Below are 25538 nucleotides of genomic sequence, written 5' to 3' on the forward strand. Positions count from 1 at the left end.
CAAAATAATGTATTAGAACACGAATCCTTAAAGAGGAATTTACCAGATACTTTCCAGAATATGATTTGAGAGACACTGTTGTTTTAAGAAGTTAACTCATAATCTTTTCACTGTCGAAGTCAAGAAAGTTCAAGAAGAAATGCAAAAAGAATTAATAGAGCTTCAAAACAACAGCAACTTGAAAAGTTCATTTGAATATAATACAAACTTAGAAGAGTTTTGTGTAGATATTGTGGATACACAATATCCACCTCGTATATGCGGCCTAGGAGATGTGTCGGTTAAATCATTCAATCCGTCTAACGTCGGATTGACCCATTTGAATCCTCCCGACGGCATATACTGACCATAGCCCGTCCATACAGGTTATTACCTGCAATTATATGAAAAATTATTATCTCTTATAATTATTTATATTATTAATTATACTCACAGTCCTGATATACAATCCATGAGTTAGGCTTTGCATGATCATATTGTGGCGTTTTGAAGTTGTTAGCTTTCCCATAACGCATACTCGCCTGTGTAAGTCCACCTCGTATGCCTAAAAATAAAATGTTTTAGTTTATACCTTTAAAATATAAATATATATTTTAATACTTTTATACTTATAAATATATATATATATACTTTAAAATCATACCTTTTTCAAACATCAGCAGCATGTCATAATCCGTGAGCAGTTCCAACTTAATCTGGGTGTGTTTCAACTTACAATCAAAACTGAAACCAGGTGCCGTAAAATAAAATACAGGATCTAAGTCGTATGTTGAATTGCATATATCTCTGAAGTTTTCAAAGACATCGACGAGTAGTAAAACATCAATCTTCAAATATATGTCACTATATTCACCCAAAGTCATACAGTTAAAGTGACTCCATATCTTTTCCGCATGTTCATAATCTTTATCTTTAATATGCTTCTCTACCAATGCTGAGTAGAAATTTTGTTTTGATGGTAGTATCAACTCTGCCAATTTTTCCCAACTGTCTGTATACTCGTAAGGGTATACACCCTTATGCGTTACAAGTGGTAAATCACCTAATGTATACGCTTTAGCTGTCTATCTGAACTTTTCGAATCCAGGCGTTATTAAATTTGTTGCAAGTGATGATAAGCTTATAAAGCTATAAATCGGCATGTATCGACGAATCTGATGGTGAACTTGTTACTTGTGAATTTTGAAAATGAAATGAATTTTTCCTCAGTGTTCGGGATAACAGTAATCGTATTATCATCGTAACCGAGTTCGGATATAATAAAATGTGCATCGTAATTAGACAGGTTATGAAGAAAAACAGGAATGAATCTAGGCAGTTGTAATTTTAAACTACAAGTATTGCATAGCGTTTGCCTAAATTTGCCGGATAAATGGTTGTGATCTGCAACTTTGTGATTTGTATGTGTAAATACTATTTTATACAAATTACTTAGTTTACAACTATTGTGCGCTCTTTCCTCCTGACTTGTAAATATAATTGCTGTCTTGATTTGAAAAAGTTTTTCAATCTTCATCGCTACTTTAACCACTGTTTCTATAAAATGTTTTTCAACATCCTCACTTGTCTTCGATCCATGGTGTATTATCATTGTTTGAGGTATATTAAATTCTTGTAATAGTTCTATGGGTACGTCTTCGCTCTCTTTAACTAGTAACTCATCGGTTTATGTTTCTGAATTGCTGTTGTTTTTTCTCCTTTTTTTTCTTCAATTTTTAATAGTAAAGCCTCGAAATCAGCGTATATTACTATTGGGTGTCTCTGTGTCTTACTCCACGCCTCAAATTCGAGTGTGCCTCTTCTGTAGGCATGACTGGTAATATGGGTTTATGAGACCTGCATATTTTCAAATACTCGTCTAACGCTGCCTGACCGCTTAATTTATTTCTCATCCGATGATCGAAACTCGTGAAACACCGTTTACAAAAAATAACACTCTCTTTATGTAGTGTTTTTTGCGAACGAACAAGTCTTGAAAAGTGTGAGATATAGGTATATTGCAATTTTTCGTTGTCTGTAATTAATATGAAGTCGAAATGTTCTTCCTTCTCTTCGTTGACTATTTTCAACGGAAAGATTTTATAAGTGGGAAATTTCATAGACGAAATTTCATAGTCTGTAAATATTTACAGATGTAGCCGGATTATTTTTTTCGAATATTTTAATTTCATGTAGTGGTGTTGGGAATGTCGGCCCGCTGAAATTATATTTGTTTTCGTGAATATAATAATTATCATTGATTCTATGTTTTTCCTTTCCTGTGATATATTTGGCTAGAATAGCCTACTTGAAGTATAAGTAAGCACTGTTCGTCATTGTTCTGCGGGTTAACGGTAGCTTTTTTATTTTCAATGTATGGGAGGGTAGTGGTAGATATGAAGATTTGCCCATAGGTATATACTGGTATATACCTAATAATACACCGTCAATAGCTTGTAGTGAAAATCCGCTTCCTTTGCCCTAATATGTATTTTCTTCAATTAAAATATTTACAAACATGTGGTCAACTATATCTTCGATATTCGTATCCACGAAAATCACTCTGGCAGAGATCTTAAATGCCCTATTGACGGATGAATTTTCGATATGTAGCCAGTTGTAAGTTGCTTCTAATTTCAGATTGAATTTTACTGGTAGAGCCGATGATTTTAAAATTTCAAGTAGTTCTGATTTGATTAATAATTGAAAATACTTCTAATGTTCTTTTTATAATACCAGTTGATGGTATTATTAAAATATGATCCTATTCGCACAAAACCAGGTGTATTTCCGATAATGTTTAGACGAGCCCTTTTTTTGAACACCTACGGCCTCACAGTTATTTGATCTTTTAAGTGAAGTAATCTCTACGGAAAAAATATATCTTAGAAAAAAATCTAGCTTCCTATCGGGTAATATTAAAAATAAAATCTTACCTGAATTATCGCATAAATATGCATTCTCCACACTGTCTGCTACGAAACTAAGCAATTCATCGTCATCACCCCATAATTCTTCGTCGATTGACTGTCTGGCTTGAAGGTCTGGTAGAATAATCTGCGGAGCAATTTCGATTTCGTTACATAGAACTGCAAGCTGTGGAGCTATTTCAGGACGATGTACTACCGGTTAGACACGTTCAATACCTTACGAAAATATTATAACACAATTAAAAAATAAATATATTATATAAGTGTTGATAAATAGATACCATGTTTATTTTTCATATGTTCTGTAAGAGTATTGCGTCGGGTATATGTTGAAGGACATATACTGCATGTAAAACGGATACCACTATGGATTTTAGTATGTCTTGATAGATGATCTTTACTCGAAAAATATTTCTCGCACATTACACAGTTAAACATATTTGATATGTTTAAAATAACACAACGGTAAAAATAAAATGTAGCGATTTACTAAAACCCAGAGTATGATTGAAAACACCAAACGGGCAAACTTATATGTGACCAGTAAGAGACTAAAGGACACAATGATTTCATTTTGATTTCAAATGTGATAAGAGCTCATAATTTTATTCAATTTTACTAATTCTCGGAAAAATTTGTACAACAAGCCCATGGGGTGGTAAACCTTTTTTTCTCTAGTAATATAATAATTCATATATGTTCGCGCCAACGGACTTTACTCAGGCGTACAATGCATAACATTAACTCAGAGAGCACTGTGTAAGATAATTATTCAATTAATTGTAGCATTTAAATTAAATTGTAATTAACTACCATAAATAAAAGATTAACCACCAGAGCAGGAGACAATAAATATAACTCAAACGTTAATATAATAATTGTTATAGGTAATCACCAAACATGTAGTCAATCAGTAAAACCTATGTATCCTACAAGCTATTTAATTTATTAGACTTAAGTCAGGGAGCATCATAAATATAATTAATTAATAACAACAGAGCAGTCCTAAAATATTTAACGTACTTAAGTCAATAACAATATTAAATGCTACTAATTTCATAGCCAAAAAACAAGTTAAATGTGTATAGCACCAAATTAATATACTAAAAATAATTCATAAAACTATATTACCTTAACAACTGATCTGCTGTTTTGAATAGCAATTAAAGGCCTAACGTATTCAATTAACTGAATAAAATATCAATATTAAGACTGATCGATCAAATTTTATGACAATAAAACATTTATTATAGGCTTACCACTAAATTAAATAATTAATGAAAGTGCCAGGAGTAAGGTCAGATAAATAAATGTACACACCCTATATATATATAGCATAATATGATCAATGTAAAATCTACTCACTAAGATCCTGAGTACCACTGTTGATGGAACAACCAACCACGCTCTGCTACCAATGTTCACGCCAACGGACCTTACTCAGGCGTACGTCGGACGCTGGGTCCTCCGGACCGTCGTGAGAAAATAATAATAACAATACTAAAGATATTATATGATTGATATGTACAAAATTATATTAACTAAGCAACAAGTATACAAATGATTGTTATGAGAGCGCATATGCGAGCCAATATATTATGAGGGAGACAGGGAACACCGCTCTGAGGGCCGGAACTGGCGATGGATGGCGATGGATGGCGATTGATAAGCACTGACCCTGCCGTGCGGAGCTGCTGGTGTAAGTCCGGAACTGGAACCACGTGGTTGCCCGTACAGCCGCAAACTTGGTATGCATTGAATTCACTCTCGCTTATGTCTCGATAAGCATTATGTTTAAAGTCTTTCTTTAAATATAGTCGTTATATATATAAAGGTATATGAGTGTAAATTGTATCTTTCTATTATATATATATATATATAGTAAAAAGACATTCCTGATAATGACTATTAGGTGACCAAATGTTACAATGTTAATAACTTTAAATAATATCATTATATAATAACATTTTAAATAATTTTGTATATGAAAATATATGTATGTATGTATGTATGTGTCACGTCCTGCGTAGTCACATAGTAAAATAATAGAGATGTAAGCTCGGTAAATTTTTACCGCGTAAATTTACCGGTAAGGTAAATTACCAGTAAATTTACCAATTATTTTTTTACAGGTAAATATTATTTTACCGAAAATATTAGCATGTGACACCTTAAATTATACGTCTTAACGAGATGAATATTCTTAATATATTAATATAATGGAATAGTTGATATAATACTTAACTTAAAACGTCAAACGTTCAACATGCTCACAACTACTGATAGTTATATTACGATATTATATTAATATCATATTAATTAATATAGATGACGAAGTTTTCTATCTTAGATCACAGGTAGATACCAATTGTGTAAATTATCTAGATAAGATAAAAGATACGATTGTTTTATCTAGATAAGGTATCTAGATAAATTTAGCTATTGCACAACACTAATTATGGCCTGGTTGGTAGATAACCCATACACACTCAGAATCAATAAAGAAATATCTTATTTTATTATCAGTTTTCATATACACACACACGCTTGCATATATCAGATATAAAAGGGACCCGAAAACAAGGGCTAATTAGACGAGTTTTGACTATGCTGCACTGAGCACCTTCACGTCAGTGTATGTCATGGTCCGGACTTAAGAAATATTTCAAAACTATTTTTATAAGTTATAGTTGTTAGGACTTTAATAATTTCTATAATCCAAATTATTTGGACTTAGAGTATTTACAAATTGAAGTCAGAATAATTTTATCAGTTTAATAAATTAAATTATTATAAAGAGTCTTAATTATTCTTCACTACACCTACATCCAAGCGTTGACTAAGATATTAGCACTGAAATCACGGATCAAACGGTTGGCACGTAATATATGTATGTATGTATGTATGTATGTGTGTATATATATATATATATATGTATGTCTGTATGTATGTATCATGTGTAATCATTTTAAATAATATATTATTTGTAAAGTATTGTATAATATTATTTTACTTTGGTAAAATACTTAGAGTGTGGTAAAAGGGTAGGTGTTATTGTATGTTAATGAATTTATCATTCAAATAATGAGGGGAAGTATAAGGATGGGTGTGATGAAGAATAAGACTTAACAATTTTCCAATGAAAAAATATGGAGGGGTATATTATACATAGGTTACGTGAACCATCAGGAGGTGTGAAAAAAAATGAAAGTGGAAAAAAATGGAATAAATAATTTCGGCGACGGCGGCAGCGAAGGGTGATGGATATTGTCGGGTGGTCAGCGGCGTCGACGGCGGTGGTGACGGGTGTTGGGTGTTGGGTAGCCCAGAAGCCCCCTTTTCTATCTACTGCAACTCCTAATTTGTATTTTAATTTTTGAACGTTCGTCTATTTTAATCATTTTATTTTTTTTGTGTTGAACATCATTCGTCGTCGTCGAAGATTTTTGTTCATTATGGATAATGATTTTTGCATAAGATTTGTAGTCCATTAATTAATTTTTTTTTTATTAATTTCCTGTAGATATATCATCAACGAATCGAATTCGATGTATAACTCGACTGTACTGACTTTTAATTTCATAAATTTTTCAAGTGGTTTGAAGCAAATCACAGATATGAAATCAAAAAAATTGAAAGAACAAATCGCAATAACTACCAATATTTGAGCTTCTGTCAATAATTTGAATAAGTCAATAAGTTGATTTTGCAAATCACTTGCTCAGGTTAAAATCTAAGCACTTTATACTCGAACGCACATTTAAAAGTAGTAGTTATAACATAACTAAAGATTCCTGTTTTCATGATTGTACAGCTTTATTGGCTTGAGTAAGTCAAAAGTCATTTTAAGAATCTTAAAAGTTTGAGCTGTGCCAAGGAGGACAGTAACCTGTTCAGAAAAAGAGGTCACCCGTAATCGGTTATAAGTCGGCATAGCCACCTTAGTATAACTGGCCGTTTCATCCCCCATTTAAAACAATTGATTTCATTTGTTTTCATTAATTTCTGTTCCCTCCATCTTTATACAAGGTGATTCACCAAGCGTAAAACACTCATTATCTCAAAAACTATTTACTTTTTTCATTTTTTTTTTTCAACATATTAGATCTATGCTGTTTTTTAATTGTATATTTTTTTAATATTTTTCACCTTTATATTTATTAGATAAACCACCATCAACTTTTGTTTTTAAAATGGCAACCTATACTAAAAATTTCATAATTTAGTAAGGCTTTTCTTATAAATTATTTTGTTTAAATTTTCATTTTTCATTAATTCGTTGACAAGACAGAGCTCCTTAAAGTTGTGTGGTTTTAGGAAGTATTTATATTTAAATGTGTTATACCTAGTCAGTAACTCCGGCTGCAGTAATAATTATTGCTTATAAAAACCAGAAGTTATAAGTAATAAACTTGATGCCGTTCGACCCCAAAATATAATGATAATAAATGATTATCAGTGTATCTACTTTCGACAATGACTTTTATTGTTATACATAAGTTATTATTTTAATGAACTGTCTTGTCGCATGTTTTCCCCTCTAGATGCCCTCATCATATTCACTGATAAATATTTTAGTTAACCTGGAAATTTTACTGTATGTTTGGAATACAGACACCGGAGTCTCGGTATGATGTTGTTAACCGTAACGTAATTTTAAATCCGTCTTAAAATAAGTTCTATAATGATGCCGAGTCTTCGGCAAAATGGAAACAAATTGATCAGCTGTTTGACTGTCGCTTCTATTATGTAGGTTGTGATGATAACAACCTTGTGAAGAAATCAGCTGTTACTAAGTAGGGTCGTATTACCGTTAGACCGGACTACTGATTTCATATTTTTTTTTTAAATTTTTTGATTGTTAGCGTGATACGGTATCACTGATACCTAATCGACAATAATTAATAATATTATGGTTTATGACCATGAACAGAAAATAATTCCTAATTCCTTGTTTAAAATAGTTAAGAATATGCAGACCATTACTTGATATCTCGCAGTGGCGTATTTAGGAATTTTGCTAGGGGGGATGAAATATATAATAATACATCCTAACACCCATAAATTCGTACATAATATACATTTGTAAAATCCCCTAACTTGTTACCTATTGAGGTTAGTGTGGATCAAGGCAAAATAAGAATTAACACAAATAATATAGTACCTAATAGCATTTATTATAAGTTCATACTAGCACTAATCCCGTGTTTAATACGATAAACAAAAAAAAAATAGTTACAATACAAAATCCAGTTTTCTATTTTTTTGGATGCTCAGTTCATCGATAACCTCATCAGGTATTAAACGATTAGTGGCGATCAGACTATCAGAGCGGTACAATTACCACGACTAGAACATTTAGAAAACAGAAAACATACATGCTTGAAAGTAATATCATATTAAGAATATTAGAGAAAATGAGACAACTTATAGCTACCTAGGAAAAAAAAAAAAGATCATTGGGGAGGATCTATCCCCCATATCCCCCCCTAAATACACCACTGATATCTCGCAAGGAGTTATGTGGATTCTCAATCAATTTACATAAAACTTCTAGTGAATTATTATTGTTTATGTTTGTGTTTTTAATTTTTTTGGTATTAGTAAATATACCATTCATACTTAAATGTTTGTATATTCGGTAAAATATTGTATGACTTGGACACTGGCAAGTAGGATAACATTGTTGATACAATCTACAGATTTTTATCATTCAATTTTATAAGAAGTATATGTTTACAAAAATATATGTATGTCTATAATTAAGTTGTCTTTATATATACCTACTTGTTAATTAGATTAGTTATTTGTGTTGTAATATTTGATCTTAACATGACTATTTTTTATTTTTTTTTATTCTTAAATTCCGTAGTTTAATCAAATATTGTGAATTAGGTACCATATTTTATTATAAACACATACATTATAATCTATAATTGAATATCTTAACGGATCAAGTTGATAAAAAATGTATACTTACATGTTTATGTAATAAATATATTAGTTAACCTTGCAGCAGTTCTGGAGTTTTTTTCCAGATTCAATAAAACAGTGCAACATATCAGTTTTTTAAACATTAGTGTACATATTAGTATACATATGTATGTATGTAATTTCTAGTTGAAAATTTTTTAACTTTGTTGTAGTTACAAGTGAATGATATGAAAGAAAGTTGACAAGAATTACCTACAACAAGAGAAAAATTAGTAGATAAACATTTAGTTAGGTATTAACAAGAAAGTTTAAGATAAACCTTTATCACAGTAAAAATGATTATCAAAGACAATTATTTATTAAAAGTTTAGTAAAAAAATAATTGGTGTTAAAATTTTGATACTTATAAATACTTTATATTCAAACTGATTTTTTTTTATAAATTATATAGAAAACTGTGCTTAGATGACACTTAAATGATTGTGCATACGGATGACAATATAATAAAGTAGGTAATTGCAATGTATACATATCAAATAATAAATAATAATTGCAGTATGTTGTAAACAATCTGTTTTAAAAGAATTTATTAATATTTGATTTAAACTGTTACTGTTTTTCTTTTCTCATCTTATACGTTAATAACATTCATACATTTGATGGTCAACCATTAACCATCAAAGCTTTTATAATTTTAAATAAAATACTAAAAATATAAAATTACTAGTTAATTCATATTTAATTAATCTTTCTCTGCTCAATTTACAATTCTGAATAAACTATACTAACACAAATAAATTATAATTTGAACAGATAAATATTACATAACCTATGATAAATAAATTAACTCTGAACTAATTTTATTCATGATGGATTCCTCAACATTTTATATTAATATTCAGTGACGTCAAACCCTATGTTGAGGTTGAGCACCAGCCCGAAATTTTTCGAAAATGAAAAATGAATCCTTTTATTTTGTCCTGAGTACAAATATCTAAATAATATAAACATTCAACCAGCTATATTTATTTAAATGGGTGATTGGTTAGCGTGTAAAAATAATAATCTATATTGTGTGTGTATAATTGGTCTTAACCCTCCCTCTAAAAAGGTAAATTTCTGTATAAATGATTGAGAAAAACTCGTCTTTTGGCTGTCTTGATTTGTATGAAAAGTACATAAAATGTGTGGTTAAGATTCAAAATTGAATTTTTTTTTTATAATTAAACATCAATACATTTTTTTGCAGTAGGAGAGAAAATTAATTCCTCTCACAAAAAGTACACAATAGAGGCCAATATTTAGACATTGTAATCTTTTAAAATATTTTTCGCTCAATTAAATTTAAGGACTTCGTCGCCACTGTTAATATGATGAACCATTATGAAATATTACTTTGATTTATAAGTCCAGGGCTATGAAAATTCTATCCCAAAATGATGATACAGTTATATCGAAATTGTCGTTTTGCAGTTATACAAAACATGAGTAAAGATGCCAAATAGCATGTATTCAAAAAATTGAAATAAACTTTCCAATAACCCTAGACTTAAAATAAAAGTAAAATTTTTAAAATGCTTTTAAAAATAGTCCAACTTGTATTTAGTACAAATTACTATTTAATTAAAAAACACCTATCATTGACAGAAATAATTTAGTATTTATATTAACTTACTATTAATAGTTTTAAATAAAAATAAAAATTATATATGTACAATAATTAATCACCTGTACCTTATTAATGTTACTATTCGCCAATTGACATGTGATTTATCAATTTAGGTTTAATATATACAAGAACATTTTACTTAAACTTAATTATATAATAAGTGCATCATTAAAATTTAAACACTTAAAAATGTGAAAATGTTAAAAAGTAAAACTTTATTTACATTAACGACCCATGAGCACGATTCAGTTATTTCTTATAATCTTATAAGTTTATAACCTAATAGTTTATCTACTTAATGTATTGTCTTGTGCTTTACGATAACTTGGCATAAGGTATACTTTCATATCATGTAACCATGAAAAACGATATCTGTAATCGTTCACAGAACATTATAAATAACAGCTGAACGAAAAGAATTTATTTTACCCAAAGAGTAATCTATGATTTTTACCCAATCGTGAATCAGTCTAATCAGGCATCACCGTATTATTCCGTACTCGCAGGTATTTTGAAGTGGGGACAAGGGAATTACATGCATATAGGTATGCGTTATGTGACAAGTGACAGTAATGGTCCAATTATTTAAAATATGATATTACGACAATAAATGATTGTAGCGAGTTGGTACAATGATTACCTATCACCGATATTTCTTGAAGTGAAACAATATCGAATTTATTACTTAAAGCTTCTGGTATTTACCGACTAGATATCACACAAACATCATCCAAAACCAACTTCGAGAAATTAAATCTAGTCAATGGATAAACAGAAAATTAAAATATAAACGTGATAATTCATAGAAAAAATACCTTACTAAATCATGACATTTTAAGTATAGGTTGCCATTTGAAAATCAAAAGTTGATGGTAGTTTAACTAATAAATATAAGGATGAAAAATATTAAACAAATATATAATTCAAGAACAGCATAGATCTAACATTTTGAAAAAAAAAAAATTTGAAAAAGTAAATAGTTTTTTGAGATAATGAGTGTTTTACGCTTGGTGAATCACCCTGTATTGTACGAACTTTTAACAAGGGTAAACCGCGATCCCCGTCCACGTTGTTTGTAAATTCGTTACCTATATTTGTACGAGTACGATAAACTACAAAAAACATGTTTGATTATAAAAATGTTGATCATGTATAAAATATCATATTTGATGTAATGTTATACATTTAATTGCATTAGTTATGATATTATATTACAGTTATTATACCGACAAGTTGCATGACTATTAATGAAGGTCTTATGTGTTTATACGTTTTTAATCAAATGTAAGACCATTGATTCAGTCTCTATCAGCTAATGCCTAAAGATAAAATTATGTTGAATAGGAAAAAAGCAAATGAAATTATATTGAATAAAAAAGTAAACTGAAATTCTCAACGAATGAATGCCGTCTAATTTTACTATTCACGTCACATTGGACTTATTGAATGTGACGTTACGATCGATGCGTCATTTTGAAAATATAAAAGAAGGTTTTCGGAGGAAAACGAAATAGTTTAATAATTTGATTACAATCTCATGTTATTTCTATACTTTCACATGTACTGTAATTATATTTGTAAAACCGAATTAGACAGTTTATTTGTTGAATTTAAAAACAGTTTTTAACAAGTGATGTAAGAATGTTAAATAAATCCGAGTATAAAAAACGTATAAAATTAAAAGTGAATTGAAATGTATGAAATTATATAGTTATTATTCTCAATACAGCTGATCCGTTATCGAAAAAAAATAATATGATGTTAGTCAAACAAAACTCCTAGTTTAAAAACATTTTTACTTAAACTGTATTTTATATTCACTTTTCATATTCATGTTTTTATTACAATTATTACATTTATGAAAAATGTAAAACATAAATATTCTCATGAGATGATTCCGCCATATCTATTATAAATTATTATTATTAATTAAACAATAAATGATATTGTACTACAGTGTAAAGCACTGCTTATAAAAAAAAAAAAGGATACAATAACTTTCACTATGAGAATATCTAGAAAGATATATTATAGTCAAGCATTTCCTTGTTAAAAACAACATAAATTACAAATTTTTCCCAAAAAATTTTACATTATTATTCAAGTTGAACCATTTAAATCGAACTTTATTACTAGCATACATCATTGTGCAATACTATAAGTTTATTGTTGTATTACGGTTTCTTCATCTTCTATAAAATTATTTAGGAACACTGATTTAAAAAAAATACGAACAACTATTACCTCGGTATAAATGAACCAAGACCGTCGAATTTTTAAATAATTTATTTTTCGGCCTTATGCAATATTTTACGACTTTGGCCGATTCATACATTTTCTTCGGAATATTTTTTTTTTTTTCGTCTATTGAGTTAATTTTTCCAGATCGAGACTTTTTCGATATTTTTTGTTTTTTTGGGGAGGAAGATTTTTCCAAGATAGTTTTTGTTGATTACAACTTTTTTTTTGTGGCATTATGCGATATGAGTTGAAACTTACTTACGAATTGCTGCGCGGAGAAAAATCTTAACTCCGGTGACTAACAGTTTCCCCCCAACGGCTGGTCATCAATGGAGGTTTGGACAGCGGTGGCTAGTAACGGTAGTGAATGGTTTGAACAAGTGAAGCGAAGCCCGCGATCATAAAGTTGTTTTATGTTGAAGGGTCGACAATGTTGAGAACATGAGAAGGAAAAAATCGCTCTCTAAAGTTGTACTATGATCGAGATGCGTCAAGTTTTTTGGTCCATTATTTATTAATATTGACAACTTTTACAACTCGAAAAAATACCGAGAAAATATTTTATAGAGATATTTTCTATAATTGCCGCCGTGCAGTTTGTATTTTTTGCCTCAAACACGGTCACAATGTAATTATTTTGTAATTTGAATTTTGAAGAAGGTTTATTTTTCCCTTTCACACAATCTAATTCTATTAATCAAGATGACCATGGTGATAGATTAGCAGTTCAAGTTTAATACTATGTGCTAAGAAAAATATAAAACGAGAAGAATTCATAAAAAATAATTGTTGGAAATCTTTCGTAATAATCTATTATGTGTTTTATTTATTTTAAGTTAACATTATGGGATTACATCACTGTAGATGATTTATTTTGAATTTTTTTTTTTTTTGTAAATTTATCCTATTTGCTTGTTATACTCGTTACAGACTCTTATTTATAAAGAAAAAAATTACCTAAGGATAATTCCTAAAGTTTATGTTTTTTTCTTATAAAATTTTGTCTATTTACATTTAAAGTGGATAAATATAATACATCAACTGTGTTAGTATATAAATTATGTATTGTGCACATTATGAAATTTATTTTAATAATTGTTTTGATGTAAAATTGAACAGAAACTTTATGAACGACAAAAATATTTGCGTTGTATATTTATGCATAAAATAATTATTTTATTTAGTTGCACTTAACAGAGCAGTATAATGTAAAATTATCATATCATAAATTTTATTCTTTTATAGTGACTGTCACACCGAAACATTATAGTCTCATCATACCGTGAACCTGTACAAGACATGTAATACATTGATGAAAAAATTAAACTATATTTAAATATTCTAAACGTTCATTAATTTAGCTTTTATTTATAATTTGGGAACACCTAAAAGGGTTTGATGCATCATATGTTACAGAAATGATTTACTATAGTATGACACTTGATAATTTTTAGATGTGAAACAGAAATCCATCAGAGTATAACAATAATGGAAACCAATCATTCGACAAATCATTTTATATTTTTTTCAATTATTTAATTACATTTATGAACAATGCAATTTTACATGTATCATTAAGTACACGTTTATGATAATAACTTCAATATACGCTATTATATAATTGCCAATATCTTAAGCTTTTAACCGTTTAAGTTGAAAAACATTATTTCTTACTATTTTCCTTATCATTCGAAACTTTGACGACTTAAGTTCTGTATGACTATTCTTCAAATTTAACTATTTAAGATATTGGAATTGTATTTTACGCACATCGTCGTAAGAGCTAAACGTATTTATTTTCTTTAGTGTTGTTTGATTAGACTTAGTTCCACTCGTGAAATCAATAACTCGATTCTTTTTTTTTCATTTTTCAATTTTTTCTGTGTAATTTCTTTATGAGGATAAAAAAATACAGGGGAACAGTATAGGGAAAATATACAATAGCTTAGAGTAAATATTGTTTTTGTTTACATTAATATTTTATAAGTATAAATTCACCTCAGTGGCCCCCATCTTGTCTCGCCATGGCATGTTTTTTTTTTGTTTAATTATAGTGTTTTATTATTCTCTTATAAGGGTTAGACTTAAAATTTAAACCATCAATATTCAATACACAGTAACCATAACGACAAATATGTTATGAATTTTCGTAACCAAAAACCGTCAAAAAAAAAAATAACAAAAAAACAATAAAAAGTAAATGAAAAATATACACTATCGTCGCTCGCTACAGGTGTTAAGGATTTGCATCCGAAACGCATAGTTATATTTTGTTTTATCGTTTCCTGTGAATTTTGATGAAAATCTCATCGAAAGCTCAACCCTCCGCAATACAATTTCCGCATTAATTGAGATGTTATGAAATATGTTTATGAAAGTACCATTAGATGGGTTAAAAGCAAGAATAGAATATTACCTATACAATTTTACATAAAATATGAAATGCGGTTTTCAGAAATAAAAATAATGATTTATTTTTAACGATAACATATATATATATATATATATATATATATTACATATCAAATATACCTACACTGTCGATAAAAACAAATCTAACAAAACTTACTTATTTTTTTTTGTTTTTATTGTTTGGACTGTTTTCTTAATAAATTCATATAAATTCAAGTCATAATATTTTATATACTAAACAGATCACTCGAACGAAAAATATTAGAATAATAATAAGAATAATAATACTATGTGAACAAGAATATTTATTTACCTATCCAACTTTTATGGAATACAATTATTATGAACAGTAAACATATACAAAATATATAAATACCGATCGAGTAGAAATTATATTTGATTTACCTACGCCTGTTTAGGTACATATCACAATATATTATAATATAAACCACAGTCACTATTATATGGATAAATGTTGTCAGGCTTTAAAATAAACAATGATAAAACAATTCGTTCTTCAGACGTATTCAAAGCAAGATTTTTGTAATAAATTGGTAAAAATTAACAGGCGGCAGTGATTTTTAGTCATGAAACCACTTTATATAATACGTTTATAAATAATAATTAAATATCGAACACTATTCCTTTTTTTCATCTTTAGCAGATGAGTGATATGGGCGCAACACAATAGTATATAATACACTTAAATATATTGGTATGTACACACAAATATAACGGATGACATTGAATTGAGTTGGCTTAGATAAGTTATTATAATAATAATTAATACACGGTAACAACTTGAACCTCACTTAAAAATCAATCAAACTTAATTTTTAACAATTTTTACGGGAAAATATAAAAAATACACAACTAATCAAATCTACAAATTTCAATTTTTAAAGTCTGTATCTTTTAAATTTTTACCAACAACTATTTAAATTATATTATATTTATATTACACATCATTTTTGGGAGACTACTCAAACAACCTCCACGTAGTGTCTCCTTGATAATGATAATAGACTGAAGGGACTCAACTCCGTTAACCTAAACATATTTGCAGTATTCAATTCAATATTTGCGACTCAATTCAATATTTCCTAGTATAATATTCTAATTTTTTATAACACTACACATAAGTAGATTGTTACAAAACAAACGGTCATGTGCTTGCAGGTAACTATGCTTTTATTGTACTTCAATTATCATTGATTTTAACGAGTCCTGCCATCGAGTATGTATCTGTTATGATGATATATACAAATTACGATAATGTTTTCAACTAAACGAGAAGTTTTGTTGGCCGAGACGTATGAGACGTTGGTTGGGTGGTTATGGTGAAATGGAGGGGTGGGGGTGAAGCCATCTTCTTTCAGTTTTGATAAACGATTTTGTTTAAAGTATATATATGTATACATAGTGGATATACATAATATAAATTATACAACATTATCAGGGTTGGCGAGTAATAAAAAAATAATGAAACACTCGATTAAGACTATAAGTCATTCTAATTGTTTTGGGTTAATTTATTTTATATATACATAGTTTTGCATTTATTTAGAATAACACAGTGTAGCCGGTTAAAATTTGTAATGAATAACGTCACTTATAATCAATATATTCTTCAACAAATGAACATGATGTGTTGAGAAACTTCAGTATGTAACTGTATCAAAGACTATATTGGTAAAATATACATTGCACGCATATATAGTGAATGTACGAAGTTTCACAAGGCACAATAGTAGCATCAATAATATTTATACCAAAACAATATTACATCAATACAATACAGTGAATGTGATACTGTAGTAATGACATGTTGTAATAACTGTAATTATGATATACAGTTCGTGGTTCGGTCACACTTGTTGATATTCGGATATGATGATATTGATATATATTTTTTTTTATTTAAACATTTGCAAAGTCCACGTTTCCACTTGATGCACTGATAGAGTGATAATTAATAGACAGTTTGTGATTTTCAATAACACATGGTGTGGGCTGTAATCTCCATAATAATAAAATTAGAAACATTTCAATTAATTATATAATAACTGATAATTATTTTTATTCATCGTTGAAATTGAGCATTGCGAGACGTTCATATTATGGAATTATTTTAAAAAACTACTATACCAGTCATTACGATAAATCCTCAACACTTAGCCACTATAACTCATTTAAAATAATATTATACAAGTTAACCCATAAAAAAGCTTAATGTATTTATGTTGATATATTTGCTTTCAAAGGTTAATTCATTTTGTATTTACGAATAAATTAAGTAAACCGCAAATTTAAAATAATAGGTTAAATTACATTAATATTATACACACATGTATAAAAACACTAATTTTTACTTATCTGTCGGTAGGTTTTTTGTTCATCAGTAAATATCATCTACAATCATGTGTGTATCAGGCGCGTACACAAAAAAATATTTTGGGAGAGGTTTTAGGTTGTACATTTTCATAATAATATAATCTATATACCAATTTTACTATATAAAAACATATTTAATATAATTTGCCTGAATTTTAGGAGTGGTTTGAATCCCTAAACCTCCCCCCCTTGTGTACGCGCCTGGTGTATATGTGTGTTTAGTGAGAGCCTGATTAATATTCAACAGAATTCAGCAGTCGGCAAAAATCGTTTCAATATGATATATAAATATTTATTTTGCATTGGTATACCTTTATGTAGTTAATTATCTTTTCATTCACAGTAAGACAGTTTTCCATTCATATCAAAACCAATGAAATACTATTTTTGGCGACCTGTATTATAATAATATTTGCATTCCAAATCGCGGTATAATGTGTACAGCCGAAGTGATATTTTTACCGTGGTTTATTTTATTGATCGACTAATAATTGTCAATCATCAAAGTGATCGTACACATTGTCATATGATGTTTGACGATTATTTTACGTTCAGTTCAAATTGATGAGATTATGAAGTCATCCTCATAACACGTACCCGTGAGCATCTAACACAGATCGTGCTGCTATAGCAGTGGCGTATTTATGGTGGGAGGAGCTGGGGGTTTCCACCCCACCAAAAAAATATTTGAAAACGTTAAATTTTAAACATATCAGTAATATAATAATTTTAGTTTGTTTATTCATTAAAGTATTAAAATATAATGAAAAAAAAAAATATATATATATATATATATATATATATATATAAAAAAATATTATTATCACTAATAATTAAATTGTAATCGGATAATAATAATAACAATTGACCGCACGACACTCGCACACACATGATATATAAATAATCTGATGTGGGGAAATAATTGGTCGATAAGAATATCAATATCTTAGTTCTTAACTGTCACGGTTTTGTTAGTTGTCAGTGCACCTATGCATATATGCCCAACATAAAGTAATATAAAATATGATTAATACGATCATAAAATGATTACACTATTAGGTATGACACCCCTCCCCCAAAAAAAAAATTTCTAAATACGCCACTGTGCTATAGTATTCCTAGTAGCGCTTCTAATAACAGTTTTTAGAAGTATTCAGAAGCTATGAATTGAGCAAGATCCAAAAAGAATCCAAGTGCCCGATCTTCCTGTCGATAAAATGTATACTACGGGCGTTTGACGTGCGCAGGGCTCATATAACGTCGTAGGTCCTCCATTATCGTTTGATATTCACATTTAGATAAAAACAAATTTGAGGTTATTATAATTCATTGATTAATGTTTTTCGTTCTATAAAGTTATAATACGCATAAAAACACAAGTCTAATATACGTTTTTACTAATATCTCAATTTTATAAAATATGTGACTCATGATGTTTCAGCAATTATCACTTCAAATATGAAGATAAAAAAAAATGTATGGCGAGCGCACAAAAAGAACTCTCTTGAATAGATAACTACCGGCATATAATAATACTAGCTGAATAACCCGGCTTTGCTAGTGTGTTAAACAATATTATTTAAATATTTTTATTTTATAGACTAGGAATGGGCAACTAGAATGTAACTAGAAGGCCAATTTTTACAACTTTAAAATCTGACGGGCTATAGTAAAGAAAGCAAAAATGAAAAAAAGGTCCTTAAAATTTATTTCAGCTGGAGTTCAATACTAAAGGAATATATAATATGTATATTTTACAATTAACGTGATAAAATTAAATACTTATAAACGCTAAAATCGTATGAAGTGATTTGAAAATGTAGCACGGACCAGATAAAAAATGTACGCCAGTTGTCCATCCTTAATATAGGCTATCAAATATCAAGTGTAATCTTCCCGTCAAACAGTTCAATCGTTCGAATAAAAATGGAAAAATGAACAATAATATGTAGATTGTATGTATATATTTATTGCACTTTGTAGTAGACAAAAAATTATATTTTTTTAGAATCATAAAGTAATTATCGGGCAACCGGACTTTTCATAGTATTTCGAAAAATGAATTTTCAACAGAGTTTGTGAACAGTGTATTTTTGTTCGGCGAATTAAAAATACCTCATTAATTCGTATATACATATACATTGGTTTTTTATTCTATTTAAAGCTATGTAATATATAATAATTTTTATTATTTAACTTATGATGTTAGATATAAGTTAAATAATTAAATAATTCTATATACACAATTAAAAATGATTCTATACTAGTATTATATTTATTATTATAATTTATGATATTTACAAGTGATTTTATATTGAGTTATTTAATTCTAAAATGACTTAAGTTAAAAACCTCTTGATATACCACTTTCAAAGTTTTATTTTATGGTATGTAAACGTATTAATGGTCAGGTTTCGTGTTCTAGAAAATATTACCTACAATTGTCCATGTGAGAAATAGTTGTTTTCCAATTTACTGCACAATGAGCTAAAATCTGACCTTGCTCTTTATTTAGTATCATTGCAAAATAAACTTATTTTTGGCCAGTCCTAATTTACGACAGAACGCGTAAACGATTATACAAGTATAATCTGTGTATGAACAATTTTCGTAAACAATAGATATTAAAGGAATATTTTAAATATAAAAATGGATTACAGTTCAGTTACTGAAATTACGAATACAATAGTGGTTATTTAAACAACAAGATTTGCATTTTCTCAAGTAACAATATAATTGAAAATAATAGATCACTCGGAGGAGTATTTAGAACAACTTTGTGAAAAAAAAATTGAAAAAGTTTAATAGTATCATCAGAAAATTGAAACATAAAAAAGACCCGTTCCTTTATTTATATACACGAATAAGGATTACATGACACCTTTTATCATATGAACATCGCAGTGGTTTTTTTACAATATTGTACGTAGACCCGAATAAAAAAAGTGTTATTGTTCGACTCAGGATTGGCATTAGGAGGAGTGTGAGGAGTGTACTACTTCTGTGAATTTATGTATTATAGAATTTAGTTTTAGAAAACAGTCGGCAAATTTGTATATTTATAACCCGCCCTCCCCGCATTAATACTTGCTAGCGTCACTCTGGTTCGACCATCGTGATAATATAATATATATATATATATATATATATAAAATAAAAACTTCGTGCTGGTACGTTTTGTTTAAAAAACAATTCAAACGTTGTGTACGCGTAAGCGTGTCGTTTTTGGCGACGACCCGGCCGGTCTGGTGAAATATATAAATACCATTATCGCGTTTTCGATATCGTAGTGCGTTCCTCCGTCGTGGAAACACTGGACCGTGAAGCCGCGGAAAACTATTCACGATTTATTTTATTGTTATTTGTTATTATTATTTTGCGGAACCCGCAACGGCGGGATAATAATAATAATGCGCGAGCTTTTCATTAGCGTTTCCGCGCGTAGCCGTTCCCGCCGCCACCGCATTTTCCGAACGAAAGAAGTTGGAAAAATCGAAATCAAATATTTATGCAGTCGCTGCTCGATTGCACGACGGTCACGCGCGGCATTATTACAAAACGCGCGTCGCGTGGCAATACCGGCTGCGGCTCGTATACACATATCGCAACGCGCACGAACGGTTCACTAACACGTTATGCGGTTCCCAGGGCTGGCATTAGAAATTTTGCCACCCAAACGCAGCTATTTTTCGTTCGTACATAAATAATTTAGGGATTTTATGACGACTATAGAAATATTCAGGTCTCGTGTAATTAGTTGTAAAGTTTGTAATTATCTCGATCGCTATGTGATGATTTAGAAACAATTTAAATGATTAAAAAAAAATACATATCTGTTTTGTTTGTGTGTATTTGGTGCAAAAATAACAAATATTGTGCGAACGAATACATTATCTCAGCTATACGTTCATAATTATATTAAACAATTGAAATGAAAGTTACTTAGAGTATTTATTTTATTCGCAATATATATTCATATGATTTTTATCAGTATTATAGAAATAGTGTTTCTAACACTTAGAATAATCTATTGTTAAATTATTGTAATAATCTATGATTTGTTGTTATTGATTAGTATGGAACACGTATTGTACCTACATGATTAACGTAAGTATGACATAAATTATGAGACAAATAAAAATATATATCGATCAAAAATTCTAACAAATGTCACACATATTTTTAGTGTTCTGTATACTTTCGTTGTAATAACGTAATAATATTTTAATCAACGTCATTTTTTTTTTTTTTTAACTTTTTTTAATTATAAATTATAGTAATACTAACACGTATCTAAAGTATCATTCAGTAATACCTAATAAACACGAAATTTGACTCCAATAATGTTTAAAACGGATCGATTTTAGATTTTTAAATTTGAGTCAGTGTAAAGTCAATAAAGGGAAATTTCGGGAAAATATTGAAATTGAAATAATGTTAATTTTAGTCAAAAATATTTTTGAAATTAATTAATTTGTGTATAATACTTAACTTTTTAATAACCATTTAAAATTTGAAATACTTCATACCTATTTAATTATTTTTTTGTGAAATATATGTATTAATAAGGAAAATATTATTATTTTTTAAATTGCTTTAAGTAAATACTATATTCAGTGCATTAGATGTTTTTTATTATTTTTTAATCATGAAGCTTGTGCAGTTATAAATATAAACTATCAAATCGTATAAGCAATACATGATATAGTAATAAATTTATGGTGAACTGCAGTAAGATTCGTTCGGAAAAGTTTTTTTCGAACCAGACAAGTTATTTAAGGGGCGAAGCGATCGCTCCCCTCCCTCTAACACCTAAGATCTTATCGTGGTGAACATGAACTATGGTATATACCGTATATATGTACCACTTTGTTGCATGTTGTTCGAGCCTCGGTCATTATAATAACAATGTACACGAATATTACGTGTGCGTGCCGACAACAAAGCCGGACATTCGCTGAACACCAACAGACACGCGCATTCGTCGGAGGGACATGTGCAGGTCGTGTGTTCGCACAGGACTGCAATATAGTAGGGACAGAATTATGGCCGAGGTTATTTTCAATAATTATAGTTTTTAAGACTTTCAATTTAAAATGTTCACTGCGCTGTAAACAGACAAACAGAAAATATCAAAGATTTCACAAATGCCAAGTTAGGTTAAATGTTTCAATATAATAAATTCAAAACGAGATTATTTGTTTTTTTTCAGTCCTGTGGGGATTTATCCGGAAAACTCTTTCCGCTATTTGTACGCCACTGAATATTATGAAACTAGAAAGTCTCGAAAATCAAATATTCAATTGATTACTTAAGTATTTTATTATAATTTATGACAGGGAGATAAAATGAAAACAATTCAATAATTTTTAATTGATTGATTCAATATTAAACATTTTAAGTTTTACATTGCATGTTGTTTTATTTTCGATAATTAACAATTTATATTGTTTTACGGATTGGCTGTTTGAGTTTAAATCTCGTTTGACAACTATTAACTGGATTTTTGGATTTCGAGATTTGTCATCAATGGCAAATCATGGAGACCCAGATTTCGGGATTTACCAATAACACACGTAGTAGTGTATATATGTACGTACAAATTGTTTGTATAGTATATTTATGCAAATTAATACGACGACAGGGCTAGACGAGTTATGAAAACGTGCAGAATAAACAACATTGTTTCAAAAAATAATCCACTTGAAATTAGATTTCATTATATGAGTACGAATTTGAATGAAACCAGTGATATTATAATACGGTTTATTTTCAACATTCCATTCAAAATATTTGAATTTATATCGTATTTCAAACATAAACGTTAGGTACACTCAAATATGTATATATATATATATATATATATTCCTGGTGTCTATATATGCTTTAATCATAAGCATCTAATCCATACAAACAATTACGGTATTTTAATTGTTTACGATCGTTGTTGGGTACGGTCAAAATATGTTCTGTGTAGTATTTACCGATGTCGATCGAATACCTATCAAGTACATTATTAGCTATTGAAACAAAGTATAAACATGAGCTTCATTAATAATATAACTGTTATTGCAGCATTTACCGACAATACCAACGTTTTCTTCGTCTATATTTTAATTTTGTTTGCACAGTCACTTGGAAAGCGTCGAGAAAATACGATTAAAATATTAATGCTATTATACGTTTTAGTTCATAAGTAAAGTTTCTCAACGTTTTCTGACATTTAACCAATATTGTAAATATATTTTATTATTCATGCTTGAATAGTTTTAAAGCAGAATATTTAGTTTCACCGTTTAAATGTCTTATTACTCGACGCTAACAATTTTGTTGTTTTTGAATATTGCGTCCGAAACACGCGGTTTTCCGGTTGATCATTTTCAAAAGACTGTATCTAAATGGAATCCAAATAAACATAATGATCACATTGCGTTCGATTAATTATGATACTATTTATTTTTTCCTCATACATATATACTAATATGTTATATGTAACTAGATATCTTACGATGATAATTTTCGTATGAACATTGTAAATATAACTTATTCTAACAATGCTGTAATAACTGTACAGTGTACATATTATATAATGTATTATATTATATTTACATTTTTACCATGAGCAATGATATGTTACATATACTCATTGATTACTTTGACCATCAGAGTAAATACTCCGTCCAGTGTCGCAACTACACTAACTTGGGCCCGTGTGTAAATTAAATGAATGTCCCTCCCGCGTCCTTTGCAACTCTGCAGGGAAACCGTACCTTTATTCAGTGGTTATCAACATTTTTTTGTTCGCGGAGCCCTTATATTCTCAAAATAATTTGCGTAGCTCCGAAAATCAGGAATTTATATTCAAGACAATAATAATTATCAGTATTTTATATTGAAAAAAGTACACCGTTCAAAATTTAATTTTTTTTTTTAGAAGTTCGGATTTTGTCATTTGTTGTGAAAACTGTAGTCATTTTACGTTGATAAATTTACTTAATTTAATTTTGTGAAAATACCAGTCAAGTAATGAAGTCAGAATAACCAAATTTTATCAGATGTCTTAGGGTACATACGCACTATGCGGTTGCAGTGGCGTACATACGGGGAGGGGGGGGGGGGGGGCACACCCCACAGGGCCAAAAAAAAAAAAAATAAAAAAATAGTTTTATTATTGAAGACGTGTAATATATTCGTATGTTCATTATTACGCTTTGAACTTAAAATATACAACTACACAAAATTATGATAATTAAATAATTATATTGATAGGTATTTGAAAATTATTGTTAACTATGCTGTTTTTAAATTCCAATAGCTATTAATTTACTGTAGTGTAAAAGTAAACTGTAAATTGGTAAAAAAGTTGTATAAAATACTAATTTAAATGTAATTATCTTGCCAGATTAATCTTTCCTCGGTCCAGAGTTTGCACTAATGGGAAGTTCTAACCAATAAGGTTAAACGAGCATTTTGGCGTGGAGAAGATTTTTCTTTTATTATTATTATGTTTTTGTTTTTGTGTATTTGGAGATGCTGGTTCTGAAGCTGTGTTGGAAGAACTGGAATGGTAACGTTTATTTCTTTGCGTGGTATAACCATCATCATTTGAATTGTTTTCGTTAGTATTCATATTTGAAGATGTATTTACATGTTTAACGTTTGATATCAAGGTTCTTATTGATATTTTTGTTTGCGTTTGCATTCGACATAATTAATTGGTTAATTAAGTTGAACGGAGTCACCGAGTGGACCCAAGACGCGCGGCACGTCACGAGTTTCTACAGATACGGTTATATAACTTTTGTCATACACTGTGTAAAATAACGAATTTATATTTGTTATGAAGTTATTTTAACGTAAGTTTTATGATTTATTATTATAGTCGAGAGATACAGAGTAAAAGCACATAATAAAAAAAAGAAAGAGAAAAAAAATAGGTAATTATAATACATCGTAGCTATTATACGGGAGTGTAGGAA

At 29.1% G+C, this 25538-nt stretch overlaps 1 pseudogene; it reads right to left on the reverse strand.

The window, feature by feature from the left end:
• Nucleotides 1–419: 419 nt before the first annotated feature.
• On the reverse strand, nt 420–25189 carry LOC112693313 (annotated as a pseudogene).
• Nucleotides 25190–25538: the final 349 nt, after the last annotated feature.

The sequence above is a fragment of the Sipha flava genome, unplaced genomic scaffold (assembly GCF_003268045.1).
Source record: "Sipha flava isolate LNK unplaced genomic scaffold, YSA_version1 84_pilon_pilon, whole genome shotgun sequence".
Lineage (NCBI taxonomy): Eukaryota > Metazoa > Arthropoda > Insecta > Hemiptera > Aphididae > Sipha > Sipha flava.